Source organism: Lutjanus erythropterus, chromosome 24, assembly GCF_056507025.1.
Source record: "Lutjanus erythropterus isolate fLutEry1 chromosome 24, fLutEry1.hap2, whole genome shotgun sequence".
Taxonomy (NCBI): domain Eukaryota; kingdom Metazoa; phylum Chordata; class Actinopteri; order Lutjaniformes; family Lutjanidae; genus Lutjanus; species Lutjanus erythropterus.
This window is the reverse complement of record NC_139340.1, coordinates 9,707,813-9,727,059: the sequence shown is the minus strand read 5'-3', so window position 1 is coordinate 9,727,059 and position 19,247 is coordinate 9,707,813. Positions and strand designations below refer to the sequence as shown.

The window sequence follows — 19,247 nt, the reverse complement described above, 5'->3', positions numbered from 1 at the left end:
ATTTTCAGATAGTCGCTCTTTCAGTTCTGTGGAATTTCACGGACTCTGATATTAAAAGTTTTAAACAAACAAAAGTGCCATTGCAACTTCTCTCAGGTATTTGTTAGTCTGTACACGTACACGTGCAACAAACAGGGTGAGATATGAAAATTTCCCACGTATTTTGGCGTCTGAATGGCTAAAAGGTACAAAAAGTTTAGGAATTGCTCAAGTAGATCGCCTCAGCCGGCAGTTCCAAAACAGGATGCAGTGTAATCCTTCGAGACAAATGTGCCTGTCAAAGTCCTCTGAAAGTGCTTGTTTATAGTTATTTTAGGTGTCTGAAGACATTATGGAAAGGATCCGTACAGAGGCAGACTTTTCAGACAGCACGTTCCGACAGGCTTTATATCGCTCCCTTCAAACCAAAAACATCGTCATTCTGCCTCGCAGAACACAGGAGCTGCTGGTCCATAACTGTCTCAGTGGGTTAGTTTGCTTGTGTTGTTGTGTAACTTTGGTGTTTTAAAGGGTTAGTTCACATCCGAACTGCTTTTGTTGCCTTAACATCGCCACACACTCCTGAGACCGGGAGGTAAAGTCCAGTGTCTTCAAATATGACCATATGACCATAGACCACTGAGAAAACCAGCAAATCTCCACATTTGAGAAGCTGAAACAACAAACAACAACTAAAACAGCTGCCGATTGATTTTTCCTTGACTGCCTAATTGCCAGAGCCTGAGGTTACACCCCTATTAAGCCAGGTTCATGTGATTAAATTTGGATATATCTCCAACAGTTTGACCATTCCTGGTTCTCGGTTCAGTCACTTTTAATATTTAACATGAGACATTTCAAGCCAACGTGCAAAGTTCAGATAACTCAAATAAAACTGATGATCAAATATGAATCAAGATTCTGTTACTACATTGCCTATTTCCCATTTCAAATGTGGACTAAACGCCGCTTGTAAAATATAATTATAATTGGAAAAAAACACTGTCCTCCTCGTTCTCAAACTCTCACATCTTGTGGTGTCCGTGCACAAAGAGGCTGACAGAGGTGCAGAGGTCGGAGATCTTGTTTGGGGCGTCATGTGCTACACCTATCAGTCTCTTTGTTCTCTGTCTGCTTCATTTTCTTTCTCTTGTCGAACCCCTCCTCTGAGTTGTTGTCATCCATTTCCTCCCCCTATTTTCACAAGAAATTGTACAGGAAAAAAGGATTTGTTGTCGTTGTTTTTTTAACACTGGCAGCTTCCAACTTCCTTTCATCTGGGGCTGTTTTCTCGTTGTCTCTCGGAGTCACAGACAATTTTGGAGGCGTTTCATTTTACAATTCACACACACAGACACACAGAGTTTAGTCCCGTCACATGCAATCTCTGTGGAGAGTCGTGTTTTGGTAAAGAAGGTGAGTGTGGTGCACTTTTCAGGGTTTTTTGTGATTCTACACACTAAAATTTGGGATTGTTTTAAGAAAATTTGGAAATGCACTTTGTCATCTCTCTTCTTTGTTGCTTGATTGTAGTCTGATGCACTTTGTTGTCCCATAACTCAGTTAGTCGCCTCCCCATGAGGACTGAATCACTTGTTTGGAATTTAATTCTAATTACATTTCTCTGTTTATGTGAGTGTGTGTGTGTTTATTTGTTGCGTGTATGTGTGTGTGCATTTGGTGCGTGCCAACACATCACTTCTATTTCCATTTTCAAAGTTGATTACAAGGGTGCTAGAGGTGTGCCGTTGCCATGGTGATGGAGACTTAGGTGTGTGTGTGTGTGTGTGTGTGTGTGTGTGTGTGTGTGTGTGTGTGTGTGTGTGTGTGTGTGTGTGTGCATACAGTTTGTGTGCATGTTGGTGCTCGTGTGTGTGTGTGTGTGTGTGTGTGTGTGAGTAAAGCTATTGAAACAGAGTCTGATCTAAGCCAGATGATTAAAGCCAGGAGAAGGACGGACAGATTCTTCTCTTCTCTTGTCTGTCTTCTTTTCCTGTCCTCTCCTCCCCTGTACTCTCATCTTCTTTCTCCTTTTCTTCACTTCTCCTTCATTTTCATTGCCTTTCCTTTCCTTTTCTGTCATTTCATTTCTTTTCTTTTCTTTCCCTACCACTTTCCTATTTCCCTACTTTCCTTTCCCGCCTGCTGGTCTCCTTTTCATTTTCATCTTCCTCTTCTCCTCTCCTCTCTCCTTTCCTCTCCTTCCTTCCCCTGTCTTCTCCTTCTCCTATACTGTCATCTTCTTTCTCTGCTTTCCTTCTCTTCACTTCAGTTTCATTGCCTTTCTCTTTTCTCTTCACCTTTCGCTTCTCTCATTTCTTTTCCCTTTTTCCAAACTCTTTCTTTGCCCCCTTTCTCTTCTCTTCTCTATCTCCTCTTCTTTCTCCCTTCCTCTTATCTTCTCTCTTTCCTTTCCTTTCTCTTCCATTTCCTCTTTATTGGCATGACTGCATATAATACATTGTTGCTAAAGCTAAATTAATCCACACTAATTGATCATAACAAACATTTATAAACTAAATAAACCATAACAATACAGAAGGGTAAGGAGAGCAAGAGGGACTATGAAAGGTAGATAAGAGTAGTATAAGATATAAACAACTACAGCTAATTAATTATTCATTAATAAACATTAATTAATGGGGTGAGGCTGCAACATCTTGCAGCCAGTCTGCAGCAGACCTTCCTCTCTGCTAGTAGGATTGGTTTCTCTGAGTGACTGAGGAAATCGGAGAATAGTTTTTATGATTTGTGTGAAATATTGGTCTCGTTTACTTTCATTTTGGTTACACAGTAAGGAAGTACATCTCTGTTTCCATTGTTCTCTGCTCACAGTAAGAACACAACCTCTTCCGCAGCGTGGTCCGTCTCTGTCAGCCCACCTCCACCGCCAGGCTGTGTTTGGGCAAAAGATAAAAATCGACAACAGGTTGTGCTCACTCAAAGGAGGCATTTCTAGAGGGGGGCCAAGTCCTCCTCAAGTATTCATTGGTGAGAGACTTGACCTTAGTTTGAACCAACCGTTTGAGTATTTTTGAATGTGCATTGTTTTCTTTTGTATGTGGCCTTTTTATGGTAGATATGAGAAATGCAGTCCAAAACAAACAAGCCTCTGCTCATTCAGTCTGTATTTAGTCAGTGTTCTCAGTTTTTTATTAGACACAGGTTGTAACGGTGTACTGTCTTTTTATGGCTAGAGGGATTTCTGTTTTGTTGTGTGATTTATGTCCTCTGCATTTTTCTTTTTATCTTATCATAAATATGAGTGTTGTGTGTCCTGAGGATGAGGTGGTTGAGGTTTAATGACCTGCGTCGTTGAAGGTTCGCCAACCTTCAGGACAAACAGCCAGTGGGGACTTTCTTTTTCTTTTTTCCTCCTTAACGCTCATTTTTCCTTTTACCTGTCCTCTTCCTTTTTCTTCCCTTTCCTTCTCTGCCCTTTTCTTTTCATTACGTGTCCTCTTTCCCTTTCCTTGTCTTTTCTCCTGCTCCACTCTTCCCTCATCTCATCATCTCCTTTTGTCTTCTCCTTCCCTCCTTTCTCTTCCTCTTATCTTCACTTCCACCCTCTGTGCTCCTCTCCTCTCTCCTCTCATCTTCTTTCTTCCCTTTCCTTCTCCTCACCTTTCCTTGTTTATTTTCCTATCTTCCTTTTTCTTCTCTGCCTCATTCCTTCCACTTTCCTGGCTTCCTATCTCCTTTCCTGCATTCCTTTTCTTCTGCTTCCCTCTTCTCTCTTCCGTCTCTTCATCTTCCTTTTCCTCTTCTTTCCTTTTTTCTTTTTTCTGACCCTTTCCTTTCCTTCTCCCCTCCTCTTTTTCCTCTTCATGTAACCTGTCTGATCCCCTCTAACCATGACTAAGAGAGGAAAGAAAGAGGGAGGGAAATTTGGAGGTGGGAGGCAATGAGATAAGAGGAAGAGGGGGATAGAGATAGAGAGTAGAGGAAGAGAGAGATCCCCTCATCCATCCAAACTCACCGAAGCATAATGAGCGCCCCATCCTAGATAGATGAGTCTCTCCCACACACACACAAACACATAAACACACACACACACATATCCACAGGCCTCAGGAGAGTAAGAGGTAGCGAGACAGCAGATGGGGGAAAGTAAGATTATAGGAGAGGAGCAAATGAAAGTAGAGAGGGAAGGAGACGAGGATACACAGGATGAAGGATAGAAACACGATGGAGGATGAGTGAGAGGAAAACAAAAGTTCAGACGGGGACAGGTGCGGGGAGCGAACGAGTTATGGCGGGAGATGGACGGTTTGGTAACGGCAGGCGTGAGAAATGTGGAGAGAAAAGGCGGAGAGATGCCAGGCAGTGAAGCAGCGTCGTGTCTGATTTTAGTGTGATTTGCTACTCAGCAAACCATAAAAAGAGGCACTTCAGGAATATATGAGGATCTGTCACCAGGGCAGGAAACTGAGCCGCTTTTTTTTTCTTGTTTACCAACCACAGCTGGTACTTTATTCAAGAGTATCAGCAGCCGATTCCATTCCACTGTGGCATATACTGCAATATGTCCTCTGTAATTAACTTTCCTGACATTTAAAATTTTATTAAACCTGCCGTATCTACAATATGTTGGTTAGGTTTTTCTGTATTTCTCAGAAGACCTTCCAAAGACCCCCAGGCTTTCTGTTACCAAAAAGGTGGCCTTTTAAAATGCTGTTTTGAAAGGAAAACTGTCTCTGTACGCACAGGTGTTTTCGCAACGTTTCAGAAATAATCTCCATCCGTATTAACATGCTTGAAAACCCAGATCACATGCCCGTAAATGTACAGCTCTGCAGTTGGTTGCTTATTTGTAGAAGCTGGAACAGCTACTGAAAGTAATATATCGACAACAAGGTCAGCAATACCTCTTATTTATTATCCATGTTGAATTATGTGCAGGTAGTCAAGACTGATCTGATGTTGTTTCTTTTCATCCATCATATGATGGAGCATGATGAATTAGGAAAAGACATTTTGTGATTTATAAGACCCAATCAGGAAGCGAGCGTTGGTGTTCACATCATTGTCTTCAAAAGTCTTTAAAACATAATCCTGGATTTTTTCCATCTAAAACGGTGTCTGCATAGTTTCCAAAAGTCTTCCTTTTAGGGGTTTGGAAATGCCAGAGTAGTGTTGCATGATATGAACACTGCACTTTGCGTGCACCACTCTTGAATGATGTACTTTTGTTTAATGGCATTCAGAGTGAAGGCAAAGGAAGAATCTTGACGTACAGGGAAACTTTTTTCAACTTTCCATATGACAATAAATGGCTTTGACATCGATTTTACCACAAGATTGTCAGGATGACTCTTGGTAATTTCACACATTTTATAAATAATCATCAATAATGTGGCTATAATGACTTAAGTGGGTCAAGGCAAGTAATAGAACAGCTAGATGAGGTAGATGAAGATAAGACCGCAATATTTTCTCAGCCTCAAAACACGGTTAAAGTTATGTGCTTTAAAACAATAAGGTATTAGTGTGAATGTAGCCTTATGTTGCTCAGTTCAGTTCACAGAATCAAGTTCACAAAATGTGTTAACAACCCAAATATGCACTAAGAGAAATAAAGAAGAAACATCCACAAAAAAGAGAGTGAGAGAGATATTATTTTCCACTATAAAATCTTAATGAATGTTGAGAAATGAGGGGAAATTGAAGTGACATGTCGCCTCTGTAAATAGAGGGTCCAGACCTGTAAATATATAAAACTTGTAAACAGGGCCTGCTAACAGGAGGTGTTGGCATTGCATGGAAGTGAAACTAAAAGCTAAAATCTATGAATTATGAATTGTTTTTGCTTGAAGTGTCAAGGACAGCTTGTGTCAGCAGAACTGGCCGAGTCAGCTCGAGTCTTGCGTGCGGGTCAGCGGCACTGCCTGATCTCGGCAGCGAGGCCAAGCGGCTACGGTAAAACCCAGCCAGTCGCCGCCCACACTCGGCTTTACAGCTCAACTCTGGCACAGTGCTCCGAGTGAGTTAGTGACACTGTTTGTGTGTAATGTTTCCGCTCGGATGGTCAGTTGGCAGGTAGTTTGGTAAGTAGGCGAGAAAAGAGAAAAAAGATCCTCTTGAATTATTGTCGGTGCGATGCTGTGGTCACTTAAAGCAGAAGTACCACTGAGAACCAGGTACAGACTCAAAAAAAATGTAAAGACTTTGTTTTCTACAAGCAGTAATGGTGATGTTTAAGGAACTTTTCTTTCTTGACAAGGTTTCTGACAGGAAAAATGCTTTTAAACTCTCATCCCATCACTGCAGCCCCACTTCACGATTGTTGAACCTTGTTCAGCATACATTTCTTTTATTCTGGTATTTTTTTGCACAGGTTATTGCTGCTTTTCTTGCTTTGACTGCAGAAGCAGCTGTATTTTATTCTTAACTTTACTAAGCAGCACAATCAGTTATTCATAATAACTTTGTTCATCGTGTAATAAAAGCACAAAAATGTAATTCTGAAAACACTTCAAATTCTTGCTATATAACTTGTGAAAAATACATGTTTTAAAAGATCCATATAAATAAATAATAGCCTTTAACATTCAGACATTTTTCCTACTTTCCGTTGCATCTTATTCCACTTTAGTTTGGGGACTGTGTTGTATATTTTCTCCTCATTTTTCAATCTGAATATCATTTTTTGCTGCCACAATGACTTAATTTGTCTGCAAGCATCTCCACTTATGTCATATTAAATACTCTCCTTGTGGTTCTGTTGATATTGCATGTGACTGGCTGTTATTAAGAACTATGTCTCTTTCATATGTTCATGCCTGGATCAGTAAACCCAGCTGATAAACAGTCTTATGATTATCAGAATAAATGTGAAGCCAAAGAGTCCAAGTTGCTTTGTGATATAAGCATTTGATTTATTGTGGCTGCTGTAGGTGATGAAATGTGTATTCCTGCCTTTTTATATGTTAGATTTTTTTCTTGTGATGGTGGCATTTTGGCACAAAGTAGTAATTTTGGACTTCTAAGTTCAGTTGATTGGTTGATAATTGTTTTTTTCCTCCCTTCTATAAGTTCAGAATGAACAAATTAATCCACCTCAGAGAGCCAGAAATGGAGGGGAATAGATGAAAAAGAGAGAGGGGAGGGCAGCATTCGTCCAGTGCCTGGTGTTAATTTCACACCCTGGCTGTCACTGTTTGCTCAGGTCCTCAAAAACAGCAGAATAACTCCGATAGGAGGGGAGAGAGGAGGGAACAGGAGAGGACAATGCGGCTGAGGAACGAAAAAGAAAAGAAAAGGAGAGGTGAGAAGAGACGAGATGAGAGGATTAGAAGTGCAGATAGAATTTTCAGAGGTGAGGAGAACATAATTTTCTTGTTTGAGTGGTCCTGGATGCCTCGTTATGCTGACGATACAAGCTTAATTTTGTTGAATAATTCTCCCTGTAGCCATACTGATATGGAGAGATAATTAAATGACACATTCAGGAAATATTTAACAGCTGAAATAATTGCACAGTCTCAGTCTCATGATTATTGCGAATTGTCCCTCTGTAGTATTTAGTGATGTGTTTGCATTGCATTGCTGTTGTTTTGACCTCATCTCTTTTACATTCGGGCCTTTAAAGACGTAAAACAGAACAACTACAGAGTGAAGTTCGGCCAGTTTCTCTTCAGCTGCTCTTTTATTCACAAGAGAGGGAAATCAGATAAGATCTAATAGTAAATTCTCCAGACTACCATGGTTACTCACTCCACGAGGTGAAAAGAAAACATTCAGCTAGAGTAGCTTGAAAGACCTTAGCTCAGCAAATATGAATCTAAAAAGTAACTTCAGACACAGATGTTGGAAGTGCTGACGTGTAGATTTATGGAAACTAGCGAGCTACATTAATATCAGCGTTTGTGGCCAAATAGAGCTTTTTATTTTGGTGTCATTAAGGTGTTTATCACTGCATGACCTTGTTAATTAGTCTTTGATCGAGGGGAAAACTGAAACATCAAGGATGTCATTTTCGCCGACAGATGGAGCAGGTTAGGGCAACTTCATATGCCTCCATTTAGGAAGTGTGTAAGATGTTCCATAACCAATACCAGTTTGATTGATATTATATTAAAAACTTGATTTAGGAAAATGAATAAAAATGGAGATGAACCCCGTAATTGGTGTATAAATGATCTCACTGTGCTCATTTATACTAAAGCTGTGCTCTTAGCACAGTGTTTAGTGCAAATGATGAGTTCTTGTACTTGGCGAGCCTTCCAGCGTCCCTGACTGCAGAGGAATCTGTTCTGGGATTTCTAACCAGGTCTCAATTAAGCTGTGAAAATAAGAGCTGTCACACATTTACAACAGCAGAGTGATCCTCCTCCAAGTCAAAACTAATCTCGACCTGCTTGTGGAGCAGCGTGAGTGGAGAGGGCCTGAATGGGCGGCTTGTTCTGCCTACTGAGAGGTTCATAACTTTTGAGGTGCTGTAGATTTAAAGGTCATTGTTGAGATTTTTGCAAGCTGCCAGGCTCGCTGTATGAAGTTTAAAAGGGCGAATGCGCTTTTCAAGGGGCTTTGGGGTTTCTGATTGGCAGTTCCACCAACCTATTAGGACTAATTTTAAAGCTGGTTGCTGCCAACTGTGTTTTTGATAAGCTTTTGGCAAACTGCTGGGGAAAATGGCAGCATTACTGCACAACAAAATCTGAAATCCTGCACCTGTGTGCAGCTTTCTGATATGTTTCCACTACTGATGCATAAGTAACTTCAATTTATGGAAACCCTACAAACAACAGTCAGGTTTATTAAGTTGTTGACTTGATTTTGTCACTTGGAGTGCCTTTTTTGTTGGTTCGTGCTTTTAGCTGATTAAATCCAACACGCTGTAAAAACAGAACAAACCTGTTTCTTTGCATGCTTGTTTGCAGATATCACACGGTGAGTTAACCCATTCACTCAACTTAAAGGCCCTGAAAACCTTTTCATTTGCACTCAAGTTCAAGTTCCTTGAATTGGTGTCTAAGCACATGTGTGAGTTTTTAATGTTTAATTGCCCAACTGTGGATTATTTAAATTCTTAACACAAATTTTAAAGAATTTTCCAGAAAATTTCATTTGAATTAATGTGCTTTTTCATCCACTATTACTGTGGATATGTAAATATAAATAGTTGGTGCATCAAGATAAATATTTAGTGGAGCTAGTTCTCCAGTTGGTGCCATTTAAACATTGAAAAGTAAGCAGGTGAAACTAAAAGATGGAATTAAAAGCTCAAATTATGTCAAAATGGGATGGAACGTCTCTGTCTATTTAATGCATTGATCTAAAGAAAGGTACAGTCTCCTCATCGCTCCTTGCAGATTTTTTGTCTCCTCACTGGACGTTTAAAACTCGAATTCTTCTATGACACAACTCCACTTTTCCAAAATAAAAGTGCGCAAATTCTGTCTGGATGTGTTTTTCCACATGTGACAGACGTCGAAAGCAACTCCAATCTTGAACTGGATGTTTTATTTGTCAAAATTAATTATGAGTACAATGCTACATTTAATGAAATTTGACCTGCATAAAAAAAAAAAAAAGTTGAAAGCAGCTTGAAAGTAGAAAACAATCCACCTTTCCGCACACGTCTGAGAGAAAAAATCCACGGGGACATTGTATGTAAAAGACATTGTTATCTGCAAGCTGCTCAATAAAAATATGTTCAAACAAAAGGCTGCTGAAGCTGCAGGCACACACAGTCAGAGTGATCCAGGCGATGGTGCACTGGAGGGTTTGATTACCATCAAGGGAGAGTGCAGTCCAAAGTAGATATGAGCCACCAGGGTGAAATTAAAGTAAACTGCACAAACATTATGTTTTGGTGTTTTGCAGCTTGTCTGACCAGTTTTCACTGTATTGTAGAAGTGAGCTCTGTCACAGTTACTTCTCCCACTCGAGGCCCCGCATCCCACCGCCACATTCCTGCTTATTTTATGCCGCTATAGAACATATATGAGTGTAGCTTAAAGTTTTCTGACAAGTTGTTCTGTTGGTCAGCTTACCTGTGCTGAAGACTGCAGGCCCTTAACCTCGTCCATGTGTCTGCAACTTCACATCATCATTTGCTCTGGTGATCCATGTTAACACAGTCTGTGGAGTGATACAGGCTACGAGCGTCACCTCAAAAGTGGCGAACTTGTAGCAACTTTAAATCTAAATGCTAATTGAAGTTGTCCTGCATGTGATGTTTGTAGTTTTTTGAGTAAAAGTAAATGTGGCAAAGGAAAAACAGTAGAGAGGCTGCAGGCCCTGATTCAGTTGCCGCCGTGAGGTAGCGTGCAGATGCGTTTGCCTCAGTTTTAACATTTTTATCCTTGCTATCTATCTTACAGTGGCATAGCTTGAAGAATGACAATGTTGGCCTGTTAGTCAGTTCAACGCTTTGGTACAGACTGAAATATCTCAACACTATCGCCATTAAATTGGTTCAGAGGTTCATATTTCCCTGAGGATGGATGGCATCAACCTCTGACATTTCATCCAGAGACATCATCAGGTCAAAAGTCAAAACTAATAACATTCCCATCAGCCTCAGCTAAACTTTGTTTTATAACGAAATTCTAGCATACTAACATGCTGGAGGATGTTAACTCCACCTAATTAGATGTAAAATATTGCAATTTTATTGCTTCTACAGATGGTAGATTTGTATTTCCATTTTCATTTCTACACTAAATTAACACCTACAATTGTTTCAAAAATAAACCAGGGTTAAATTAAATCTGACAGTTAAACACCTTTCTGTCATTGCTCACCAGTGATGGCAACTTACAGCCCGATATGTGAATTTTTCCCCCTCGGGACTGTTATAAACCATCTCTGACGGCTACTTTCAACGCTTTTGTTGCTGACCAATTTTTGTCTTTTGAGTGAATTGCCCAAGGAACAACTTGTGGGAGTCACGCTGACAGGAAGACAAGTGACTGGTCTGAAAATGCTCAGATGACGCATCGCTTTAACGTTCGTCTCCGCGAGTAATTGTAATCCTGCATGGAAAATCACATGTAGAGATTCTTACTTCGTGATTCTCAGTGAGGCGGTTATTCATACTGTAAAACACAAATCAGCTGTGACTCATTCATTCAAATTTCTTCTCCTTTTCTCTTTTTTTCTGCGTGCATTTGTAACTAAGCACAGTCTAAACATAATGTAGCCTCCAGCAATACTGTCTCATGGTAATTCAGCCAGCCACTCCTACATTACAGCTTTTCTTGCCTTTGTGCAGGCACAATATATATGATAATGTAAATATATATCCCTTCTGTTTATTTCTCCTTGAGGTGTTTGTGTTGGACAGTCGAGGACAGCATTGTGTCTCTCCTTGGAAGCATTTTTTTTTTCTCTTTGGTGGCACAAATCAATTAGCTTCTCTTCTTTACTTTCAGCAACAAGAACCTTAAATGTTTGTTTTAATTGGCTCAAAAATGAGTAGAATAGAACCACCTCAAGGTAGGATTTTAAGGTTTATTATTGTGGCTGACATGTTCTGTTTAGTTGTACAACAAAAGCTTGAAATCTGCGTGAAATCTTGTGATTTAGCCATGAGTCACCTAATCTGGAAAATACACATTTGGAGGCGATGGGAGCATCTGAATCTGTTGAATTTTGATCTAAAGGACACACACGCCAGACACCGTGTTAAATGCTGCTGCTTAGAGTCATGTAAAAATCTGTCTGGGGACGACAATTAGAAATACCCTTGACTGGAAAATGTCTGAGCATGTGTGTGTTTTTCGGTGTGTGTATCTGCATTTGTAATTCCTGCTCACTTGTAGCTCACAGAGAGACTCGGAGATATGAATTAAATAGATACGTTTCACAGCTTCCCGCCTGTGAAATCGCTGATAGCATTCTGCAGTGCAGCTCACCTCTGTAGAGCATCTCACTTTACATCTTGTCTTAAGAAACTTTAAAGCTGTCTTTCGTTTCTTTGTTTTTTTTTTTTATAGACAGTTATTCTGTAATGAATTCTGAAGTATCAGATAAACAGCTGCCCTCTTTTCTATTTGCCTGCTTGTTCATATGTCCTCAGTGAAGATGAAAGCTGAGGTGCAGTTGAAGATAACCACCTAGAATTCATGTTTCCAATACTTTCTGTGAGAAGAATACATCAGGTTTGCTTTCAGTCTAAGCTTAGATATATACGGATGCATTTGACGATTCTTTGTAAGAGCTGCAGACGGCTGCAAACAAAAAGACTTCATGGAAATAAAATCTTTAAAAAACCTGAAGTCGGGCTGACAAAAGAGAAAAAAAAAACAGGTAGGTGCAGGAAAGAAATGGTTTTTTTGTCTACCAAAACTTTTACTTAACTAGAAATCATATATAACTACATCCCTGCTTCCACCTCATTAAAAGAAATCCAGAAGCTGTGAATATGTAAATATTTCTCATTTTAAAAAAAATTCCCTCCAGGACACAACAATTCTCTCAGTAAAAAGTCTCTTCCTACTCCATGTGGACTGGAGGTCTCCACATATGGACCAAACTACTTCTGATTTCATAAATCCTGCAGATTCGTCCAGATTCTCTGGAAACTTGCTTTACTACATAAATTATCTGAAAGTTTAGTTTCTCATTAAGCATCCACAAAGATCTGAGTGAAAATAAACACTTAACTATTCTAGAACTGAGCATTTATTGTGTATATATAGTTTAGAAAATCACACACTCAGGACGAAACAGGCAGAAAGGTGGGACCGTGAAAAAGAGGCACAATTACAAACTTGTCTGCTAATTCAGCACCGACGACAGCGCCATGGATTACCCATTAGTGAGGTGGCTATTACATTGAGGCCTCCTGAGAGATGCTTCCTGGCTCTCATTCCATGCCGCTGGCCGCAATTCATCTTTTGTTTTTGATTTTATTCCCCACAACCATCTGAGAACCTCTGAGTCGGGCTGCTGGTGTTGAGTGCTGCAGGAATAAGGTTCCCTCATCTCAAAGTCAGCTGTGTTTTTGTTTGACGCCTTGAATAAGGCGGCTAAACGAGACTACAGAGGTTGACTGTGTTATAGTTCGTTTGTAGTCTCATATTAGCTTTTCACTTCCAAAAGTCCCACTGGGTTTTTGTGAAGAGAACATTCAGGTTAGCCAACAAACGTACCTCGTCCCCGCAGCATTTCAGAGCCATCCAGACTTTCAGACCAGACACATAAATTAACAACATTTCCTCATTATGTTAATAGAAAACATAATTTGGTCTGCAAAGTAGTTATATGAAGGTAATTTCTAGGAAGCAGGGCTGGGCAAAACAGAACTGCATACATAAAGTGATTGTTTAATTGAATTACTAGTGACTTAACACAGAAAATAGAGCAGTTTTGGGTGAATTCTGATGAATGAAAGTGAATAAATTACATTTCAAGTTTCCATTAATGCTTTGCCAACTACTTTGACCTCACAAATAAGACTACATTTTTTTAATCCTTAAAGAAAATTTCTGTGCCAGAGATTACTCCAAAATTATTGTAGCAAAAATAACAACAGAGTATTAAATATAAGGTAAGAATTATCGCAAAAATAGTGCCTATAGAATAACAATAGTATTTAGAAGGACATTGAAAGTACTAAAAAGTTCTGCTGCACAAGATAACTAATGTAAAATTGCATTATATTAAATGTAAAATTGCAGTAACATGTTAATCATGATGTTTGGCTCTGTGACCCATCCTCTATACAAAAGTGTATTCATCAAGTACATGGCGCCCAGTAGAATACACATGGCATCTTAATTATATTTTGCCTAAGAGACCAACCAGCTCTCCTATGCTGGCATGCAGCCTGGCCTCGGGTTGGCTGTTGTTTCAATTAGCTTGTGACAATTTAATTAAATGTTATTTTAATTAAATTAAATGTGGACCCCAGGGCTTTTAGGGCCCAAGTGTCTGGACTCAAACTTTGTAACATCAATAATTCTCTTAATTCTTTTCTATGATGCGAACACAAAGAGTCTGTTCAGTCAGACATGATGTTTTCTGTCAGCGGTGACTCACGGCTTTCATCCATTCATCTGCCAGCGGCTCCCGCCAGCCGAAAACAAGACGTCACCGTTAAATGTGTCACGTCGACTGTTATCTCTGTGAAATCCAGACACTTCCAGGATATGTGGTCGGCTGAAAGAGATGCAATTTGCATGGAGAGATCCTTTCACTTGGCTGTTCGCTAAATCACTAAAATGCAAGGTTGTCTTCCTCTCAACTGGCTCCTGTCCTCACGTCTGATTGTGCGACTTTTGTGCCATCTTTAGTGGCATCTTTCCTCTTTGTAATTCAGCGTCAAGTCACCCAAGAGGACCTGTTAGGAAATTCAATTACAGACGCTGACATCTTAAAACATGCCTGTGTTTGATTTGTTTTCATCGCTGATGGTGGACGATAGACAAACTGTTGGCACAGAAAGTGACATGCACAGCGTCCTCTCACTAGAGTTGTGTTATTTAGTTTTTGATTTTAGAAAAAGGGACATTAAAATTAACAGATAATCCACTTAAACAACATCTGAATATTTGCAGTAACATAACTTTTTCTTTACATGCTACACAGTTGACACGATTTTCTACAAAAATCGCAGAAAAAGTAGGTTTTTCTAACAATTTTTGGCAGATAATCATCAGATGCAGTCTTTTTCTTTCATGTCTGTGCAGCGTAAACAGGAACTGCTGGTTCTCAAAGCAGCAGGACTCCCCAGGATGTGAAGCCTCACCTCTGTGTGATAAATGTTGGTCAGCTGAAGATGCTCTTTCACATAGTTACACACTCTGCCTCATGCTGCTACCAGTCTGGATAGTTGTTTCTGTTGCAATGTCACAATATCAGCTCGGAGAACCAGAACAAACCTTTGTAATACTGTGACTTCCTGAAATCTGATCAGTTTCAGCTCTCTTGTGGATTATAGTTTGAGGGCAGAATTTTCTTCTATTATTGTTGCTGCTTTTGTGTTTCAGTCCTTCTGTATAAAATACGCTGTGATGTTTGTTAGAATGGTTGTAATGCTTGATGTCCCATATGTGTTGCCTCACAACTATAATAATCAACATCTGGATGCAAAGATGTCCATTTTTTTCAGTGTGAACATTTAGAAAAAAATAAAAAAGAGCAAGATTCATCCTCAACTTTTCATCAGTTTCACCACATTAGTTGTGCAGTGCAGAATAAATCTTTTTGGATGCCATTTTCACCTCATGATCTGATGTTGAAACCTGTGAACCAGTCTGTTCTCATGCCCAACACGTCAAATATGGCAGCTTGGTCAGCGCCCCTGTCCTTCAAACTATGATGCTGTCCATGCCGCTTGCATCATGTCTGGAGGTGGAGTGGATGGACGGGTCAAACAAACGGGACTTTCACCCAGTTACGCATGTTAACTTAACTTAATGTATTTATTTTAACTCAAAACATGATCTTTTCCTCACCCTAACCAAGCAGTATTTGTGCCCTTACTGTGAAAGTCCACCCAGATGTTGCATTGATTATAATTTGAAGCGCAGGGCCACTGACCAAGCTGTTGTATTGGTCGAGTTGCCAAGAGAGCTTTTCAGAGTTTTGTTAATAACTTTCTTACTGTCTTTTAAATCATAGATACTTTGACCAGCTTTGTGCATCTATACCTTCTCTCATAATGTACACAGCCTCCTGTTTTTAAAGAAAAATCACTGTAGCCCAATGCATTTTCACAGTTCTTGTGTTTTCACACTTTTCTATTTCCATTATACTCATTTCCACCTGGGCCATTAACAGTTACGTAGTTTTTATTCAGACTTAGGTTAAACCTAGTGCTTTCCTTTTTTTAAAAAATGTTATTACGAAATACAAATCCTGCAATTGTGTAGTTTTGCATATGAACAACAGGGACATCTCCCTACTAATATTTGAGCAAATTCATTGTGATTATCTTTGGAGTGAAGTCATATTAGATTTCCAAGATGACTAATGGAAGCATGCTATGCAAGCATTTGATTTGGATTTTTTTTCCTTTTAGATTTGATTAGATTTTTTTTATTGTCATTGCATCTTAAACACAACAAAATTTGGTTTGGCAGCAAGCACTCCACTCCACTAATGAAGGATATATGTTTATATAAATATAAATAGACATATAAATATGGTGCACAGAATAAAATACAATAATATCTGTAGACTCAGTTATTGTACTTTTGCTTTAGCAGCTGGGGTTTGTTGTACATGTGGGAGTGAGGGTTCTGGGGTGTGAGGGATCTCCCATGATGTTAGAGACCTGTCTGAGGAGACGGCCCGGCTATCCACTGCGCTGTTTTATTTATCCATCACAGGTCCTTCCTGTTTGCAACTCTGCAACCAGAGCAGCAGACTGTACAGCAGTGCATCAAGATACTCTCAACAGTACGGTGGTTGAAGTTGATCAGTAGTTTTTGGAGAAGTCTGTTGCGCCTCAGGGTCCTCAGGTGCTGCTGGGCCTTCTTGACCAGATGGGAGGTGATCAGACTCCAGGTCAGGTCCTCGGACATGTGAACTTCAAGGAACTGGCAACCCTCTTCACCTCCTCCCCACTGATGCATTCTTCTCAGTCATTTCATCCTGGCACAGACCATCCTTGAAATCCTGCTTAATATTAGATTAATTCAGGCACACGGTTCAAGAATATTATGTTATTTTTCATATTTTGTAAGCAGCTAACTTTTCAGACACTTATATGATCGATATAGATGTCAGGAGAACAATTAAACACAGAAAATGAAGCAGTTTAAATGATTTCTAACAACTCCCAGTGTAGATTCTGTCTCTTTCTAGTATTAATCTGAGGATCCATATTGTGAAATAAACACATACAGATGGTAGTTTATTGTTACACCCCTACTAAACAGGCTGTCCAACACAGCGCCAAAGCATCCCACGATGCATTTGTTTTTCAGTTTTTAGTAGGTGTCACCGTTATTATTTTTAACTTATTCTTTTAAACGCTTTTGGCTCTCCAAATTCTAGTTCCCAGCTGTCTTTTGTGGTAATAAACCGAGCGTGTTCTGGCTGAAGGCCGTTGGTCAAACAAAACAAACATTTTCAAAACCGCTCTTGGCTTCAGAGCACGTTTCACTACTTTCTGACTCTTTATAGGTTAAAATTAACAAAGAAATGATTGATAATGAAAATAATTGTTAATCACAGCCTTATATTGTGTCTTTAAACGTCTGGTTTGTTGTCATCGCCGAGCGCCAACTTTCAGTTTAATTATATAGGATGACAAACAAGAATTTCGATGTCACACAAGTGTTTGCAATAGTTTTCTCAGGCTTGCTGCTGAGCGTGGGCGATGAGTGTCAGGACGCCGCAAAAAGCAGCTATACTTACTCGGCCTAAGCTGTAATCTACAGTAGAGTTGATAGTCAAGTGCAGTGTACCCTCACTCGCAAAAGTGCAGGAATAAATGGACTGTGACAGACACAGATACACTTTCACATGCAACTGAGAGAGACAAGGGGAAGGAAGAATTCAGACAGACTACACGTCCTTATCATAGCTGTGATGTTCTGTCATTTAATTGAAGTTATAACATGACACAGATCTTTCAAGGTGAGAAAAGACTAACAGTCCTCAGTTTGGAGGACAGAGTGATTCATCCGTGTCTGTGTGTCTTAGAAGAAGTTTCGGAAAGATTGAAATACTAGCACAGACACACGCGCGCGCACACAAACACGAGAAATGAGTCAGCGGTGTCGGTTTGGCATTCCGGTCACATGCTAGTAGAGGTGATTGTACTCATGGCCATCACTGTTTGCTGAAAATGAAAAGGAGCTCGTGTGTTTGTGTGTGCAGGTTTGTCCTGATCAGTTCTGCCCTATGCACACAATAGTTAGTCAGGGACGGTGTGTGTTTGTATTGCCGTGTGTGGATGCAAATCCCGGTTTGTGTTGGAAGAAGATAAAAAGATACAGAAGTGCTAAAACAAATCAGGGCTGAGCGTGTTTCAGGAGCAGCCTGTGATTTCACACTTATTTGTTGGCAGATGCAGGGAACAGTCTGCCCTTCATGTTACCCCAAATACTACAGCCTCACTGTTTTGGTACATCAAGAAGGCTTTATTTTTGTATTATTTATTTATGTATTTTTGGAAGAATCAATCAGCAATGACAGCAGCAGGTAAGGTGAGCCAGAGTGTCTTAACACATCATCTGAATGGTATTTCCTACATTCATCAATCTAGCAAATAACCCATTATAATAAAATTGGTTATTATGTCTGTTTTATCGTAGTAGCACGAGGCAGAGCAGACACAGTAATTAAGTCTGGATGGAACAAAGGCAGGAATTAGGGTCTGTGCCTCAGCCAGGGATAGAGAAGGCCTAATTTTAGCTGGAGTGGAAAAAACGATCCTGGTGATTTCTTTAATGTGCTGATCAAAGGAGAGAGTAGATCAAATGAAACACTAAGATCCTTGGCTGTTAAACTTTGAGGGCTGACGCATTTGTCGAGAGCTTCTGTCAAAATGACCAGCATCTTAATCTTATCAAAATTTAGGAGCTGGAAAGTATCATCAGTGTAGCCAAGGAAATTTATACCACAGCGGCAGATAAGTTGAATATATAGAGAAAAACAGAGGGCCGTAAATAGAGCCCTGAGGTATACTGTGTTTCACATCAGAAAATATTGCTGTAACATTATGTTCTTTACAAAATAATGGTGGCATAAATGCATATTTAACTAAAGGAAATATAAAACTGCACTGACACTTATAGGCCACTGGAAACTCTGACCATCACATCTGCGTTTTCTGTTGGACTCATGACCACGCCCAGCTGTGATGTAGCCTGGTGCCATAATGCTCCGGCACATCACTGTGAGACAGCTTAGTTACTTGAACAAGCCAGATTATTAGAGCGGGCGCAGTTCCTCTTTAAAGCGGTCCCGTGTTGATCAGTGACTGAAAACTTCTATATAATGTCCTGCCAGACTGTACAACACACTTTGTGCTGATGCTGACTGTGCACAACTGTGAGAGTCGGTATACAAGCAGTGGATGTTCTTTACTGTCTTGTACTAAATTATGGAAATTGTGTTTTTAACAAATGGCAATAAAACATTTTCCCCTCAGAGGATTTATTGCCAGAGGGGACGCTCCACCACCCACAATTTTTTAATTTTTAATCAACTGTGAGTAACTCCTCCATTTGCATTTTGTATTCCATTGTGTGGAAAATGAAGCTGTTTTAATATGCACGCTGGTATTTTAAAGTATACTTAATTTCGACATTTTCACCTGAAGCAGTCACAACATGGTCAAATTTTCCAGTATAGTCCCC

General features: G+C 39.8%; 1 protein-coding gene across 8 annotated transcripts in view; it reads left to right on the top strand.

Annotated features, from left to right (window-relative positions):
• The window catches only part of dmd (dystrophin), a 331,517-nt gene that overhangs the window by 98,314 nt on the left and 213,956 nt on the right, over positions 1-19,247 (top strand). The gene's annotated exons all lie outside the window — the stretch shown is intronic.